At 45.1% G+C, this 15,908-nt stretch overlaps 1 long non-coding RNA gene and 1 other non-coding gene across 5 annotated transcripts in view; both read right to left on the bottom strand.

The window, feature by feature from the left end:
- Positions 1-15,908, bottom strand: part of LOC142063708 (uncharacterized) — a 47,351-nt gene that overhangs the window by 27,450 nt on the left and 3,993 nt on the right. The window contains exons 3-6 of one of the 4 annotated variants that reach the window (XR_012662840.1): positions 14,693-14,857; positions 13,308-14,597; positions 3,936-4,123; positions 1,644-1,812 (exon numbers count right to left, since the gene is read on the bottom strand). This is a non-coding gene — a long non-coding RNA (uncharacterized LOC142063708). The remainder of the gene's footprint in view (positions 1-1,643; positions 1,813-3,935; positions 4,124-13,307; positions 14,598-14,692; positions 14,858-15,908) is intronic. The other 3 variants (XR_012662839.1, XR_012662838.1, XR_012662841.1) reach the window with 3 other exon arrangements.
- LOC142063915 (U5 spliceosomal RNA) lies at positions 10,989-11,056 on the bottom strand. The gene has a single exon (XR_012662927.1). It is a non-coding gene; the product is annotated as a U5 spliceosomal RNA (small nuclear RNA).

Below are 15,908 nucleotides of genomic sequence, written 5' to 3'. Positions count from 1 at the left end.
TGCAAGAATAAAATTAGCCACTAATCTTCCTTCTCCACTCTCCGTGGTGTAAATTAAAGCTGCTCCTAGACTGTTTCCTTCAGAAAGTCTGGTAGTAACAGGCCATTTACAGCCTCGAACCTGAAAGAAACAGTTTGGACGTTTTGATTCTCCACACCCTTCAGCTTGAAAGGAAAGGCAAATAAGCACATGGACTTGCAGCTCTGCCCATGTGCAAACAATTTTAAAGACAATTAACCTTTCAGTTTTAAGACTAAAACCCAGCACCGTGTCAGAGCACAGGTACACGCCACGCTGAGGACGTGCCACATCCAGTAGCTCTCACTTCTGGAGAGAACTCAGAGGAAAAGCTACTCCACTTTTCCAGAGCTCTGGTGGTGGTTTGAAACAAACAGGAATCTACTATTATTCACATTAAATATGCTAATATAATCTGAACAGAAAACGGGATCACTAGGAAAAATACATTCATATATGAAAATTTTACCAGAGCCGTCATTAACACAGATCAGGATGTCTAATGTAAAGCGTGTGCTCCAGTGGCCTTAAATACAAGAAAAAGTATGTCTTGGTAAATTAGTTCTCTGGAGGCCAAAGTTGAGAATGGAATAAGAGCATATCTTCATTTTCAGCAAACATCAATTCTTTTTCATGGTAATATCATTAAACAACCCTGCCACTGCAAAATTTCTCTGGGATTGTTCCAGGACAAAAGTACTTTTTCCTCCGGGATTTTTATCATGCCAAGTAATCAATATTTTAGCAATGTTTCACCCATTTAAGCGCGAGCCTTGCCGCAGCAGGAAGATGATAACAGTCATCCGTGGCAGGGCTCGAGGCGTTTCCAGGGTGGGTTATCGTCACCTGGTGGATCACTGCGATGGGGGCACGGGGTTTAGCTTTTACTTTGTCACCAGAAGTTAGCACAGGGTAGGGTGCCAAAACTGGAGATATATATAAAATGCACAGGGATTTTTCTTTAGGTTATGGAAAATTTCATCTCCATTAGCTTCCCTGGAAGGACTGGGCTTGGAGGCCAGTTCCTGCTGAGGACTGGCAGGTACGGCGTGACCGCATCCACCGGAAAGATGGGAAACCAGGGCTCGGAGCCAGACCTCGCCATCAAACCAGAAAGGTGTGTTCCCATCTGGGTATTAAATAAGGAAGCAGACCTCTGTTTTGAATGAAACCGACCTCCAGATTTTACTGCACCGACCAGATTAACTAAATTTTGCTTTTTCTCATTTCACAGAATATCAAAACAGACAAGAAACGTTCTAAATTACCAACACAAAATTGTAACCTTCCCTAGAGCTGGTGACAAAGCCCTACAATTTCCCAGGAAAAACACGTCTTTCACCAAAACTGAAAACCCAGCAAGAGCAGAATTTGCACCAGCCTTTGTACCGATGTCCCAGGAGCAGAAGCTGCCTTGTGGAGGGAAAGCAATGAGAGGAGAAGAGATAGGAGGAGAAAATGGAAGGTTTTCTTACTCTGCAGCTGGGATTCAACCTTCACCGGTTGAAAATTATTTCATTATTATTTTAAGAGAAAATAATTTCAAGAGATTTTTTTTTATTTTAAAAAGAAAAATTAAGCTACAAAGCATCACCACCTCCACGTAACTAAATGAACTTGCTTACCTCGTGGTGCCCAATAAAAGCTAAACCTTTGGCTTTTATTTGTCCCAGTTGTAATCCACAAAGTGCTACCACGTTTCTTCAACATCTGGGACTCATCTTATCTCTCCTAATGACTCACTGGTCTGCAGAAAAGGCATGCTGAGGCGCAGATGTGCGGTGTCACACAGACCTAACGGCATGCAAAGGGAACAAATAAAAAGGTATGTGTTAACGATTAGGAGGGTAAGTGCAGGCAGTTCAGAAGGTGGAGGATTTACATTGGGAGCGCGGAGGCAGCCAGCAAAGAGGCGCAATCAAGAGCAAACAGGCCTGACTTTCTCACTTAGGCATGGTTATTAGGCTGGGTGCTGCTGCAGGGTAATGGGCTTCATTAGGGAGAGGAGCAGCTCAAGTTCTCAGAGTCTTCTCCCTTCCCCGCCCCGCCAGCGCTGCACGTAGGGTAAGGCTGCGGATGAGGCGGGTATTTATAAAGACATTTATTGTTACGGCACGCAAGGACACATCAGTCAAATCCTCCTTCTGCTTAAAGAAAAGGCAGATTCTTCCTGAAGTGGTTCGCTAATAGAAATTTGACTTTGTCGAAGACATGCATCTTTAAACCACGCCGCCGGAGAAAAGCTATTTCAACAAGTACATCTTTTATAATAAATACAAGGAGATTCACAACCAGAAAGGAAATTGTATTTAGGAATAAATTTGTGTTAGGATTTTATTACTAATTCATTACATTCTTAATCTGAAAAATCCTGAAGCAGCACAACTACTTTAGAATTATCATTAATAATTACATTGATACTGAATTCTTTTATGCAAAATAGTACAGTAGACTTAGAGATAGGACTCTTTGTAAACCTCCTGAGTGTTTGCAGGAAGTTTAATTCATTTCATATCTCCTTTAGTTTGCAAATGAGGTGTGAAACCATTGTCTGTTTCTAGAAGGTGTCAGCATTCAAGTGCTACACACACTATGTACGCAGCTCTCTTAATTTAACAGATTGGCGTACACTGTCATCCAACACATCCAATGTCACGCGGTCATCAAGTGAGGTCATCCAGATACTATCAATCACTACAACTTATTGAGTGCTGACAGCGTGCTTGGCACCGTGTGGAAGGCCCGCGTCACTCTGCAGCGCGCCCGGGTCTGTAGCTCCCCATCGGCTCTGCCGGGGGAGAAGGCGACATGCAGGACCACCCGGCGGGACGCGGGGCCGCGGCCGAGCACGACGACACCGTGACCCGCCCTGACAAAACAGGGAACATCTCCGGCCCATCATTAGGAGCTCCTCCGCCTTCCCCAAGGAGGGAAGAGCTCCTGAGCACGTAAACATCTGGGTGGCTGCTTAACGAGATGCCGCAACCTCCCAGATACTTTTTGTTTTTAAAGGAAGGCATGCTGTTGCCAAATATCTCTGTGAAGGAAACAAAACAATTTTGCTGAAGAGATTTCATTTGAATATGTTGTGTCTGAGCCTCATCCTGGAGTATCTCAGCTTTCGTATCAGTCTCTGCTAATGAGTTTAGCTCCCTGGGTAGCATGTGTCTGGTAAATTTTTCAAGAACTGATCATTAGCAATGTTTTGTATATTTTATTTTCTTGTTTTCACCGTATATAGAGTTGTCATTTTTAATTCATTGCCCACTGGAATTTTATGAGGGAAAACTTACATTCTCTTAAAAATAATATGAGCACGTTGGCACAGATTTTAATAGATGCACGCTATGCTGCAGGTGAAATTTTCCAATTCTAACACAAGCGCATGAGAAACAAGGCGACATGGACCGCGCTGAGAAAGCGCAACGGTTATAGAGATAAGGAACATGCTCTTCCCATGGCAGGAGGAATAGTGCCCTGATAGTTTAGAAAAAAAAAAGTCCTAATTCTTCCACGTACATAATACGGCCATACGGCCATTGCCGTTTCTGAAGTGCATCACTACTTCTGGCCTCTGGCTTATGATTAGAGAATTTGAGCTCAGCAAATTGGGGATTTTGTTGGCACAAAAACCTGAAAATGCAAGTTTAATCCTGATTTATGGGGAAGGGGGTAACATAATCTTCTTACTTCAGGGCATTTAAAAGCGCATAGCAGAATCGAGTGGTTTAGCCTAATTTAGCTGGTTTTCTATTAGATTTCTAAAACAACACTAAATAAAATTAGCGTGCCCCCGCACAGAGCTTCTTTTCATAATGGCTCGAGAACAATTCTGGCAAAGAAACTGGCACCCTGCAACCCAGCGTTACAGTGGAAGGCAGCGCTCAGCGTTAACGCATGCTTATTTTTCAGCTTACTCTGCCACTACGACATCTCAACGCTGATGTTTTCTTTCCATACGATGTTGTACAGAAGTTGGTTTGCCCTTTGCTGCAGTGTCTCCCAAGTTGCAGCTGAGTCCCTGAAGCGGGCTCACCGGTGCTAAAGGAGATCAGGCTTTTAGTAGGGCCGTGGTGGACTCCTCGTCCAGCGTGGGCTGCGCACCCTGGAAATGCAACCACAGGGCTCCGTTATCCCCTCCATAAAATCAACCCTATGTTTTCTAGCCATTTTTCCATGAACGAGGGGGAGGGACTTCTCCTCCTGCCGATCTGCCCCTTTAAATCAGGGCTAAAACAAGACACAATTTTCCAAAGCCTGTAGTAACGGGAAGCTTTGCCCTCTCCTCTGCTTTCCTCACCCATCTGGCCTGCAGAGAAACACTGAGCTCTGTGGAAGCATGAAGAACTCCAACCCCAACTGCGTTCCACGGCGCGGAAGACCAGAGGGAAGTCCTGTTAAGGAATCCCATGCCTATAAAGCTCAGAAACTGGTGGGACTCGGTAATACCTTCCTCCCCCTGAACTAAACCTCCTAACCACGAAGCTCAGAGTCTCCTCCCAGGGCGAACAGCTCTGTTCGTGGAGAGCGAAGATTCCTACCGGCTCTGTAAAAACAACCTCAGAAACATACCGACACGAGGGAGTCACTTAGTGGCCATCACTGAATTTGAAAATCAATTTGGAAACCATTTTCTCTTTCTCCACCCAGCAAGGGAGAACGCAGCCTGGCCTGGGGACGTCGGTACCCAAAGCATTCCTGTAGTGCAATGCCAATCCGCTCTTACCACATCCCATCCACAACATCTTCCCAGCCTAACGCATCCAGTTTTCACACCTCTCCAACTGTCACAAATTAAAAGAAAAGCGACCACCACCTCATGCAGAGCATTTCCTGACTTTCTACTTGAAATCACAACTGCGTTTGCCACGATGCTTATTGATCACGAGGCCAAGCATTTAAAATATTGCAACAAAACACACTGACAACTCCAGTGTCTCTCAAGGAACATAGAGAGCAGAACGATACGGACATTTTGCTGAAAACCGTGCATATTAAATGACAGCATATTTATCTGCTTTTGTTCGTCCTTTGAAAACACATTTTATTGTGACTAAAGAAGATGGATAGGCAGAATAAGTTATTGGGTAACTAAGCCCAAATATCAGAGGACGAGGAAATATTTGACACCTTAGTGGTAATTTTTAATCAGAAAACCTGCACGAAGAAGAAACAAATACATAATAAAATCATTCCATAGGAAAAAAATGTATGACTTCAGCCTTACTCATAACATTATAAATGGGTTTTGTCAGCTTGCAGTCTTACAAGGCTCGTTGATAGTAAATTAAATTTGGTCAGTTTATAGAGGTATTGCTTTCATGTTTTTCTCACAAGATCTTACATTCCTCCGAGGTTTGGAATCACCTTGCTTCTCCTAGCTTGTCTTCTGTCTTCTATTCTTCATTAGACAACAGATGACCTATCAGATATTCTTCTTCTACTCCAACAGATTTCCCGTTGCCAACCTTCAACGAGAATAAAGCCTGCAACCCTTTTTATCTTCATTCTGCTGCTGTTTCCATCGGGTTTGTGTTTTGTTTTTTTTTTTTTTCTTCCTAAAGATCGTTTGCCAGCGTTGCTTTCTCAGTTTTACCCAGTGGAACAAGCAATGTCTTCTGAACTGACAATTCTGACTTTTTGCCGCTTGTGATTTTTTTAAAGCATGACAACTACTTGCATGAAGACATGGTAAACCTTTTCAGATAAGGAACTCAGAAACAGAACGGCCTTTCAAAAAACAGTAGTAGTTACTGCAGAACGAAACAAGTCTCCTACGTATTAATTTAGTTCAGGTGTACCTTTTCCTTGGCAAGAACAATTAGAATCATGACTTTTTAACACATTATATTAATTTTCTTTTTAAGAAAAGTGACAAAAGAATTTTTTTTCCCTAGCATCATATAAAATTCTTACTGATTTTTGATATATTTTATCCTGTCTGAGAAATATAAACAGAAACAAATAGGAAATGGATCACTGCCACTCTGTTACAAGTAAAGGCAAGACGGGCAACATTTTAAAATAAAATTGTCCACTGCCCATACCTCGTCTTCCACTTTGCAAATGAATTACTGGTTGCTGGGTAGTCACAGGAGGGTACAGATGGGTGTAATGTTTGTTACTGGCCGTAGTGGGTTTTGATAATGGAGCATAAAAGACCCAGCAGGACGTTCGAGCTCCCCGCCAGACGCAGGAACGGGGGACGCTGCAGAAGTGCAGCGCACCCACCCCCGCGCGCTGCCTTTTCTCTTGCGGAATACGCCGACTCCTGACCTCCCCACAGGGCTGAAACGGAGGGGGCAACCAATGCTTCTGCATGTAGCACGGCAGAACACATTTGGGCTTCGCACTCATTTAGCAAAACCTCCGAGATTTTCCCCCCACCTCCTCCCTCCTGCTTTTAAATACCTCTACCCCATCGGGGCTTGCAGGTATGGCAGCAGGGCGCGGTGTCTATCCTTCGAAAGACTGTCCCAAACTAAGAATTAAAAGAAAATCACTGGTTTCTGAATAAAAGAAAAGGGTTCTTGAGCACACGGCTTAGGAATTGCTTCTTTAAAGATCCTGGTGTGACTAATCTGAGTAACGAGGCCAGGAAGGGAGCAGGGACACGGAGAAAGGGTGCTGGAGCTGATGCCATGGAGATGCCTACGGCAACAGCTGTGAGTTGGGCCTGAGACAAGACAGGCTTACAGTCACACATGAATTAAATGAGCGCGTCTCAAGTCCACAGGTGTGCCTGGATGGTCCGATCAAGCACCTGCTGTGCAGACAGCGAGCCGCACCGGAGCCCGGGCGCGGGCGATGTGGCTGAAGGCCAGCCTAGAGGGGACGCGAGCGACGCTGAGGGAGCGAGGGATGCTGCCAGGAGAGCACTTACCCAGGTTTGCAGCTTGAGGATTGTAAAAGCATGATTAATGATGATGGCAGGGGTGGAGTTTTGCACAGCCCTTAATACAGCCAACAGAAGTTCAAGGGGAAAAGCTGGATTCCTTTTTAGAGCGAAAGGCATTACCCGAACCTTTATCTCTGCTCTTCAGAGGGAGCTTTCATCGATACTCCACCTAGGTGAAACGCTATTAAGACATACAGCACTGAGGACGGCAACCACTATAAATGCGGCTGAGGAGAATAAGTCAATAGATCCTTACATACAGAAACAAAACTATTTATCCCTCTTCCATAATGGATTGGGAGAACAGCTATCAGGTTATATTATCTTATTGTAAATGTGAATAGAGGCTAATAGCCTTCTCCAGTGCTAAATTAAAAGGAGGATTGAATCAATATATGCAAGAAGATGAATCAAGTGTCCATTTCCTTGAACTGATAGCAAAAATAATGTGATAATGCATGAGAAGCCCTGCTCTAACATTGCTAGCATGTAACGGTAGAGTTTTCACTCAGCGCCAGCGAGAGAATGAGGCTCTTCTGACTTGGGAAGTCAAAAATGAGCCTTGATGTAAAATGCATTGCAAAAAGAAACGAGCACTGTGAGTTCAACTACTTACCAATAACCTTTGCTCCACAGCAAATCTGTCAACTCATTTGTTTTTCTCTCCTGCTAGATTGGAAGCAGTGCAGAACAGATTCTTTAAAATCATTTATTGCCGTACCTACTATTGTTTGTTCGTGCTGGCAACAGCTCCACCGTAAGCGATGGTCCTGCAACACTTCCAAACTGGCCTTAGGAGTTATTTTGCACAACTGAAACCCAGCAATCAGAAAAACATCACCTGCTCTCCGCTGACTTTCCTAGGTCCAGGCAAGGCAGTTTAAAGGTGAGAGAGCACGCAATATGACTCAATCGCGCCTTGCCTTCTCACGGAGCAATTTCTTAATGCCATCAGCATCACTCATCACCTGAAATTTTAGAGAACTAATCATTGCAAAATAGTGTTATTGTGACTGCTGTTTCGTTTTCAGCAGTACTGGTTAATCTCAAGTGTTTTAACCAAGTGGTGAGTTCCTCACCGAGGCAATGTGCAAGGGAGAAAGAGGTAAGCGAGATGGTCATTGATATTCTTAATGTATTGATTGGAGTGAAGAGCCTGGATTCCGTTTCCAGCTCTGTCACAGACTTTCAGCGTGACCTTGAGCTTCTCTCTTTCTTCATCCCATTTTCATACCTGTACAATTAGGGCAATAATAATTCCTCACCCCTCACCTTTGCGCTGTGATGGGCAACACAGACCATCTTTTGACAGTACGTTAAATCAACTTTCCTGAACCCTTTTTGGTATGATATAATACAGATATAACCTTTTCCTGCACTGAAAGATAGTTTTCCTTAAAAAATAACAAAAGTAAAACAAACAAAAAAAAATATCTGAGTATGGCTCAGAAGCTGCCGAGTATTTCAAATAGCCTTACCTTATATTATTGGTATCTGTAAGAGTCATACAATAACTGAGGTTGGAAGGGAACAACAGTTTGAAGCTTTTCTTCTCAGACAAGAAAACCGCACAATATATTTGCCTGTTAATCTGGAATACGGCCCGGAATAGCTCAGGACAGGACAATCCTGCCGTACGCCAGTGAGAAAATCTCTTTTCTCAGGGAAGTTAAGGCCAGTTCTCTAATTCTGTCAACAATTTCCATCTTTGTTTCAATCCTCTTTGAGCAGCCTATACTCATCTTTGGGCTAAATCCCAGGACTCATGAGCCTTTCTGGAAATTTCTGCTTCTCTTACCCTTCCCCTTCAGTTATCGCTTTCCTCCTTTGCCCTCCTCATCTTCTGCAGAACATCCTACAACAGAACTCCTGCTGCTCCTGACAACGAGGTTGATGGCTCAGCAGCTTATCCATATAGACAGCTTAATGTCCATTTTTATACAAATAACTCTCAGATCTACCTCTCCAGTCACAATTTGTCTCCTTCTATTCAGCCTTGCCTCTCACTCCCTCTTTTGATGCCTATTCCTGAATGTCTCCATGCAAATTCTAATTTAAAGTCACCAAAATTAGACTCCTGATCTTTCCTCTTAAGAGACCCTCCTTCCCAAATTCACTGTCAGCCCTGTCAATACTCTCATCTTTCCTGTCACTCACAAATGTAAATGAAGAGGTCATCGGTGGTGACATCTTACCGTTAATATTTTAGCCAATTAATGGTGACTAGATTGACAGAGATATGAAGATAATGAGTACCCGTGCTGTTATTTGTAAATGCATCCATGAACATTGATTTCTATCAGAAAAAAAGTGTTACGTTAATACAGACGCAGAGCCTTATACCTAGATGTGCTAAATCTAAAATCTGGAAATAAAACCTAGAAACTGTTAATGATTTTCTGCAAATTCTCTGGAAAAAAATGTCAAGTAGTAGAAAGGAAGGTGTAAAAAAAGTCCCTCATTAGGAGAAGATGCTACGGGTTGGTTTATATGATGAAACAGAAAAGTTTGTGTGTTAGATTTGGACTCTAAGAAAGGCACTGCGTCGCAATACGCAGGTGTACATCTAACGCTTTCCCAGCCCATAAGGTGTTACAGGGGAAATAATTTCCACACTGTGTTATGGGTGAGAATGAAACTCCTGTACGTTTACACACCCTACAGCGGGAGGGACCCAATGGCTACGTTAAATGGACACAAGCGCCGTTAAGCAGGACCCGCCTGGTTACACTGGTTTGCGGGGCGCAGCAGGGGCGCCGCTCGGGCAGACCTCGCCGGACAGCTCAGCGCCGCATCGGTCACGGAGCGCCTCTCCACGCGCCGCAGGACCGCGGCGGCCAGCGTGCTCTTCCCTGGCCCACGCCCGTGTGGGGGCGTCAGACAGAGAGGGGGAAAAGAAAAGCTAATAAAGCAGAGAAGTGCGGGAGAGGGAGTCGGACGAGGCACAAATGTAGCTCTTTCCACAGGAGGAAATCGGTGGAAGGGCTCGCAGGAGGGATGCTAGCCTCTGAAGTCCTGCCGTAATCCTCCCACATGCAACAGCCGCCTGTTCCTGGTTATTAGTGCAGAGTAAAGAGCAGAAATTCTTGTGAAAAACTCTCATTTAAATATATAAAATATATTTCTAAAAAATCACAGATACTCTAATACCTCTAAGGTTTTATGCTTCCCTTCCTACTTGCTACAACAGTTTTTTAAACATAATAATTACTGACTTAGACTGCCAGACTCTGTCATGTGGAGAAGCTACAAGCCTCTGCTCCTGCTGCAAGACTGTCATCCTGCTGCACCTCGCACATGCCTTCTGGCTGTAGATGCTTTCAAGATCCCCCAAAGGCTTCTCCACTCTGTCAGGAAATAAGTGAGCATCTTGTTTCTGTGTAAGATGTTGTTTTCTAACTTTTTTTTTTTTTTTTTTTCTCTCCCAAGTTCTGGACCAAACTAAGGCATTGTCTTGAAATGGAAAAAGCACACCCTGCTGTCTGCCAGGGCTTGCGTCTCTTTGAGGAGCATCAGCTAAAGCTGTCCTGGCTGAGTCGTACTTTGGTTCAGAGACCAGTGTTCAAAGTTCACAACAACCGTGAAACCACCAACGGCAGCTTTGCAGAGGTCGTTTCAGTCCTACAAAGATACTTAACATGGATCGGAGAAATTAAAGTCTTATATAACCTGAGCTGGCTCATTTAACAAAATGCAGAATCACAGAATGGGCTGGGTTGGGAGGCACCTTTACAGGTCATCTAGTCCAACCCCCTGCCCTGAGCAGGGACATCTTCAACCAGATCAGGTCGCTCAGAGCCCCGTCCAGCCTGACCTGGGATGTTTCCAGGGATGGGGCATCGGCCACCTCTCTGGGCAACCTGGGCCAGGGTTTCACCACCTTCATCATAAAATTTTTTTTGCTAATATCCAGCCTAAATCTCCCCCCCTTTAGTTTAAAACCATCACCCCTCGTCCTGTCACAACAGGCCTTGCCAGAGAGGTCACCCCCATCGTTCCTACAGCCCCCCTTTAAGCACTGGAAGGCCACAGTAGGGTCTCCCCGCAGCCTTCTCTTCCCCAGGCTGAAAAATAAAGAGTTCCTCTCCATGGAAATCTTTAGTAAAAGGCGAAAGGTTTATACAATCTGAAGAGAAACCAGAGTATGTAAACGCATCTTGAAACTCTGGATGATTTTGCGTGGTTGGAGAAAAAGAAAGGTCTTCCTAGATAACACAAAGGAAAATTGAGAGTAGAGCTGAACAATTTTTTCCAATCAAAGACTGCTTTGGGATTCCAGCAATGTTGCCAGTGCAAATGAAGGCAAGGTTTGTCATATTTTTTACAAAAAAGAGAGCGTACCCAGCACTGCCTGGTGCTACATGATTGGGACGTTCATTTGGTGGCAGGGGCTTGAATCTCTCCCCGTGATGTGCCGGGTTCAGGTGCAGAAGCATACAGGTGAAACTTCCTACGTCCAAGGTGAATTATCTCGCCACTTTGCTATTTTTGCACTCTCGTACCCCGAGCATGAATTTCATCCTGAAACTGAGACGCATCTTGGCATAGAAGTTTTATCAAAATTGGAAGTTTGGACTTTTCTTGCAGGGCGAAAGGGAAAAGGCAGCAAAACGACTCCAGGCAGGCCAGTTCAGAGGTGTAAATAATAAAACAAAGCAACCTTAATACATAACATCCTCCAGCTATTGACTGTAATAGTCTGTTAGACTTCTCTAAACAGGTGTTGTTTTTAGCATTGCACACATATGTCTTTTCCATAGTCCTGGTAAGATCACCTCATCATCACCGCACCTTAGCGTCAAGTGTTTCCGTAAAAGGGACAATTAGTTCATATTAAGAATAATAATGCAGAAATAACAAGAGTCCAGGTCACAGCCAGCGCAGCAGCTCTGTCAGCCTGCAGCAGAGGCTGTGCCGGGCTGTCAGAGGCAAGAAGTGGCCCTCATGGGTTCAGCCCCTCCACACTTGGGTCTGCTGGAGCTGGACTGAAGCAACGGCCATCGTCAAGGCAGCTGAACGCCTGTTTGTCGTCTTTCCATAAATCAAAAAATGTATAGAGAAAAGCTGTGGCATCACTCATAAAACGTGTAAGAAGCAGCTAAGTAAACAGCTTTAGGAACAGTATTAGGTCATCTGTCTTGCAGCCTTTTAGCAGCAACTTACTTTACACCTATTTTTGGTGAAATCTGTGTTAAAAGCGATGGCTTCACACCTTGACTCAGCCTCACCTGCAGCAGCCCCAGATCTTGCCCTCCCATCCCCCTGGCTCCTCTCCCCGCGAGCACGGGCAGCCCAAACCCGCCGAGGGCGGGTCGATGCCACCACTGCCTGGGGCGTAGGACAAGCAGCCGTCACCCTCCCTCCGTGGCCTCGGCTTCCCCCCGAAGGCTCGTCCCCTCTGTCCTGGCAGAGGAGCGCGTCGGTCCCGGGACCACAGCTCCCAGGGCGGGGGGCTTGCTTTGCCTGACTTCGTTGGGATGCAGCAGTGCTGCCGGCCTCTTAATAGCTGAAGCTTAAAATCAGACATCTACTTTGTGTGCTGAAGAAACCCGCATATTTGGTTGCATCAGGGCTGCTGCTTGCTGGTATGCCCTGGAGTGGGTGTCATACTCTACAAGAGCAGCTGAGAGCAGCATATAAATACACGCTTGCAGTTTATTCCATATCGAAGCACTTTGATTTACTTAGGAAATAAAGTATCTTCTCTTGCTCCATTCAAATGTTATATACAGATTTAATCACAAGCCCCATGATACTCAGCGTTACTCACAAAGCTGCGCTTTGTACATCTCAGATTCCTTTCCTTTTTTTTTTTTTTTTTTTCTTTAAGTACCCATAAGGTTAAAAAACCCAGAAGCCAAATACAGGGACGCCAATGACATTTTTCTTTTTACAGTCTTATTCTTAAGCCAAATGACATGTTCTGAGGGACTCACCTCAACTCCTGAATGCTTGGGATTGCTCGTGCATTATGAGACACGCTCCATCATTGGCATATAGGATAATGTAAAGAATTGAATACCACAAGTGACTTGACAATGCGCTAACAAAAAGGTACACAGCCTGCTGGGGGGGCGGGGGGGGGAAAGGGTAAAACAAGCAAGAAGGGAGCAGAAGCAAGGTCCTGGATTCAATTTAGGAGAAGAAAGGGGTCCTCTGAAAGCAATAAAAGATTAGGAAAAGGAGTAAAGCGAAAAAGGGGAAAAAAGAGAAGGTTGAAACAAAGATTTGAAAGGGTCACACCTTTATAAAAGATACTTATCTGAACCACCAAAGCTTTGTCAGGATTGAACTTGTGAACTTTCTGAGGTACCAAATGAATCGTTCACTCCCCTGGACTCCAATCACGTCTCCAACGCTCCCTCCTTCCTCCTCCCCAACCCTTCCTCACCGATTGCTCCCCAAAACATGTTCATCGGTCCCCAGGTAACAGAGCTGTGCTTCAGCCTCCCTGCTGCCGGTGGGTCTCCAGGAGTCAGCTTGGGAGACCTTTGGAGCGGGTCTGAGGTTGGGAGGCAGAGCCGTGCAGGAGCCGGGGGCTGGAAGGCAGCACCGAGCGCGAGGGGGCAGCAGAAGGAAAAGCAGGTGCAGCAGCCGAGCTAAAATCTGTTCAGCTCTCTCTGCTTCAGTAGGTGCAGTATATTTAAGAGAGATTGCGCTTACTGCCTCTGTCACTCCTAAAAACATACTATTTTTTATATATACACACACATTCTAAAAGCATGTGGGATAAATGATGCAAAAGGCACGGTATCAGAAAAAGTTCTCACGTGCATTTAGTACGATGCCGGCAAAGTTCCATCCGTCCCACTTCTTAACGGCACGTACCCCTTTCTGAGACATGCTGCTGTTGACTATTGGGCAGACAAAGATATAAAGGCAATAGCAAAACTTGGCTTTTCTTTTCAGAAACACCTTTGGGTGTGTTTCTCTTTGCTGGGGATTGTCTCTAATCACCTTACCAAGCTTCCCTGATGGCTTGGGATCACTCTTAGACAATCCAATGTCAACACCTTCTGGTTTCCCTAAAAAAGGGTCTTCTTCAGTGGTATCAAAAGTTCTTGATCCTTGGAAAGCGTACTGACCACATCCCATCTTAGCACATCCTCTGACTTTGGATAATTACTATTTTCTTCACAAATATTGTAAGTGAATTCTCACCTAAACCAGACTATAACTCTGAGCTCGCGTTTTCAGTTTCATTCAGCCACTGGGATTACAGTTTCCGAAAGCATCCTTGGTAGTCATTTGCAACAAGGAGCCTGAAAACTCCTCCCTGCCCCTCTTTCACATGTTGTTTGCATTTCTTAAATTGTATTTTTGGTGCCTCATACACTCTGCATTTCAGAAGCGCTTCAGAAGCACTTTTTTACGGGTACAGTGTCAGCTTTGCTGCTGTGCTAACAGCCACAGGCACCCAGCAAAGCATCCGCAGCTCCCCGCACGCGTTGGTTGGGGAGCCGTGTTGGGGGGAATCTTTTGATTCTCTTTTCCGAGGGGTTTGCCAGCACTGACTGTACCACAGACAGCCTAATTGCAATCTGGCAGCCTCCCACGTCAGCAGAGGGAAGTTTGAGAGCAGGTGTAGGAGCAAGCGGCTCCTCTTCGCGCCCTCTCCTTGGCTGCGCCGGAGGCTGGTGAGCAGTAGCGAGGCGGAGAGCAAGGCAATACCGACGGCAGGCTATGACGGAAAGGTGAAATAACCACTAAGCAACTCAAAGACTGAAATGCAGAAGTAGCCTTTAAATTTAACTGCAAGTAACATGCAGAACGTACCTGTTGTTTTACACAGTTTTGGCTTTCTTGAATGCCTGGTGGTAGCCAGATTTTGCAGTCAAATTCAGCGCTGCGTTGACAAGCGTTTCGTTTATGTATATGTTCGTTTCTCCATATGCCATTCTTGCTGCCAAATATCTATTCCTTACCCAGTAATCGTAACATCTGGGGGTGGGGGGGAAATAATCAAGATTTATGATTTGTACCTTGAGGCTGTGATTTTTCCCAATACAGTTTTGTAACCAGACGCACGTTCCCTTTGCGCGGCTACGGCAAGCATCGCCCTCGCACTTTTGGGGAAGAGCGCACCTCGATTGCTGAATTTGCAGGTCAAATCAATGTCTGTTAGGGAGAAATGGACGCTCTTATTTCCACCCAAATCAAAGCCAGCAGCAGTTAGGAACTGCTGGAGCCAGGGAGAGACTGACCCAGTGCCAAAGGGTGTCTTTGGGAATTACCACGCTGCTGTCCAAGCTTTGCCCATCGAGCCGTTAGTGCCCAAGTGTGCATCACCCTCAACTGTCTTGCAGTGAGCAGTGGCTGAGCTTTGATGCAAGAACATAGCCATCTTGTGAAAAAATGAGCGATAAATTATTACAGCGCCCTTCGGCAAAGGCATTATAGGAACAAAACACCGGATCATCAGCAAATATGTCAAAAAACGCCGAGCAGACACCAACCTTGGGCTGCCTCTTCTCTGTCTCTCCTGGAACCACGGACAGACCCCACCAGAAGAACCCCTGATGCGGGGCACGAGGAGATCCTGCGCACTTGCAGAGGTGCCTGGTTAGAACATGGCCACGCGACAGAGCCAGGTTCAAGGTATGAAAAAAAGCCAAGGATTTCAAACTTTGCTCATATATATTCTTCAAGTGGTGTTTAATACTGCTTCTTTTGTTTGTTTTGACAATGGATCTTATCTTCTGGTAAGGGCTGTGTTCAGGACTATTATTACCCTCTATAAAAGCCTCATAGTCTTTCTTTCCACTTGTTCAGCACACCAGAGTGGCATAGCAAATTTAATCGAAGAACGCAGCTCCAGGGAGAGCCTTTGGAGACTCTCCCCTTTTTCATAATGCTGTTATCTCCCCTTCCTTGTGTTGGGGATGCATAAAAATCACAAAAAAGTCATTCTGAGTATATTCTTCCTGATAATTATTGTCAGACTCTGAGATAAGTACCCTACGTGATGTAATGTGTGTTAGACCTGGCTCTC

The sequence above is a fragment of the Phalacrocorax aristotelis genome, chromosome 12 (assembly GCF_949628215.1).
Source record: "Phalacrocorax aristotelis chromosome 12, bGulAri2.1, whole genome shotgun sequence".
In the NCBI taxonomy this organism is placed as follows: Eukaryota; Metazoa; Chordata; class Aves; order Suliformes; family Phalacrocoracidae; genus Phalacrocorax; species Phalacrocorax aristotelis.
This window is presented reverse-complemented; position numbering and strand designations above follow the sequence as displayed.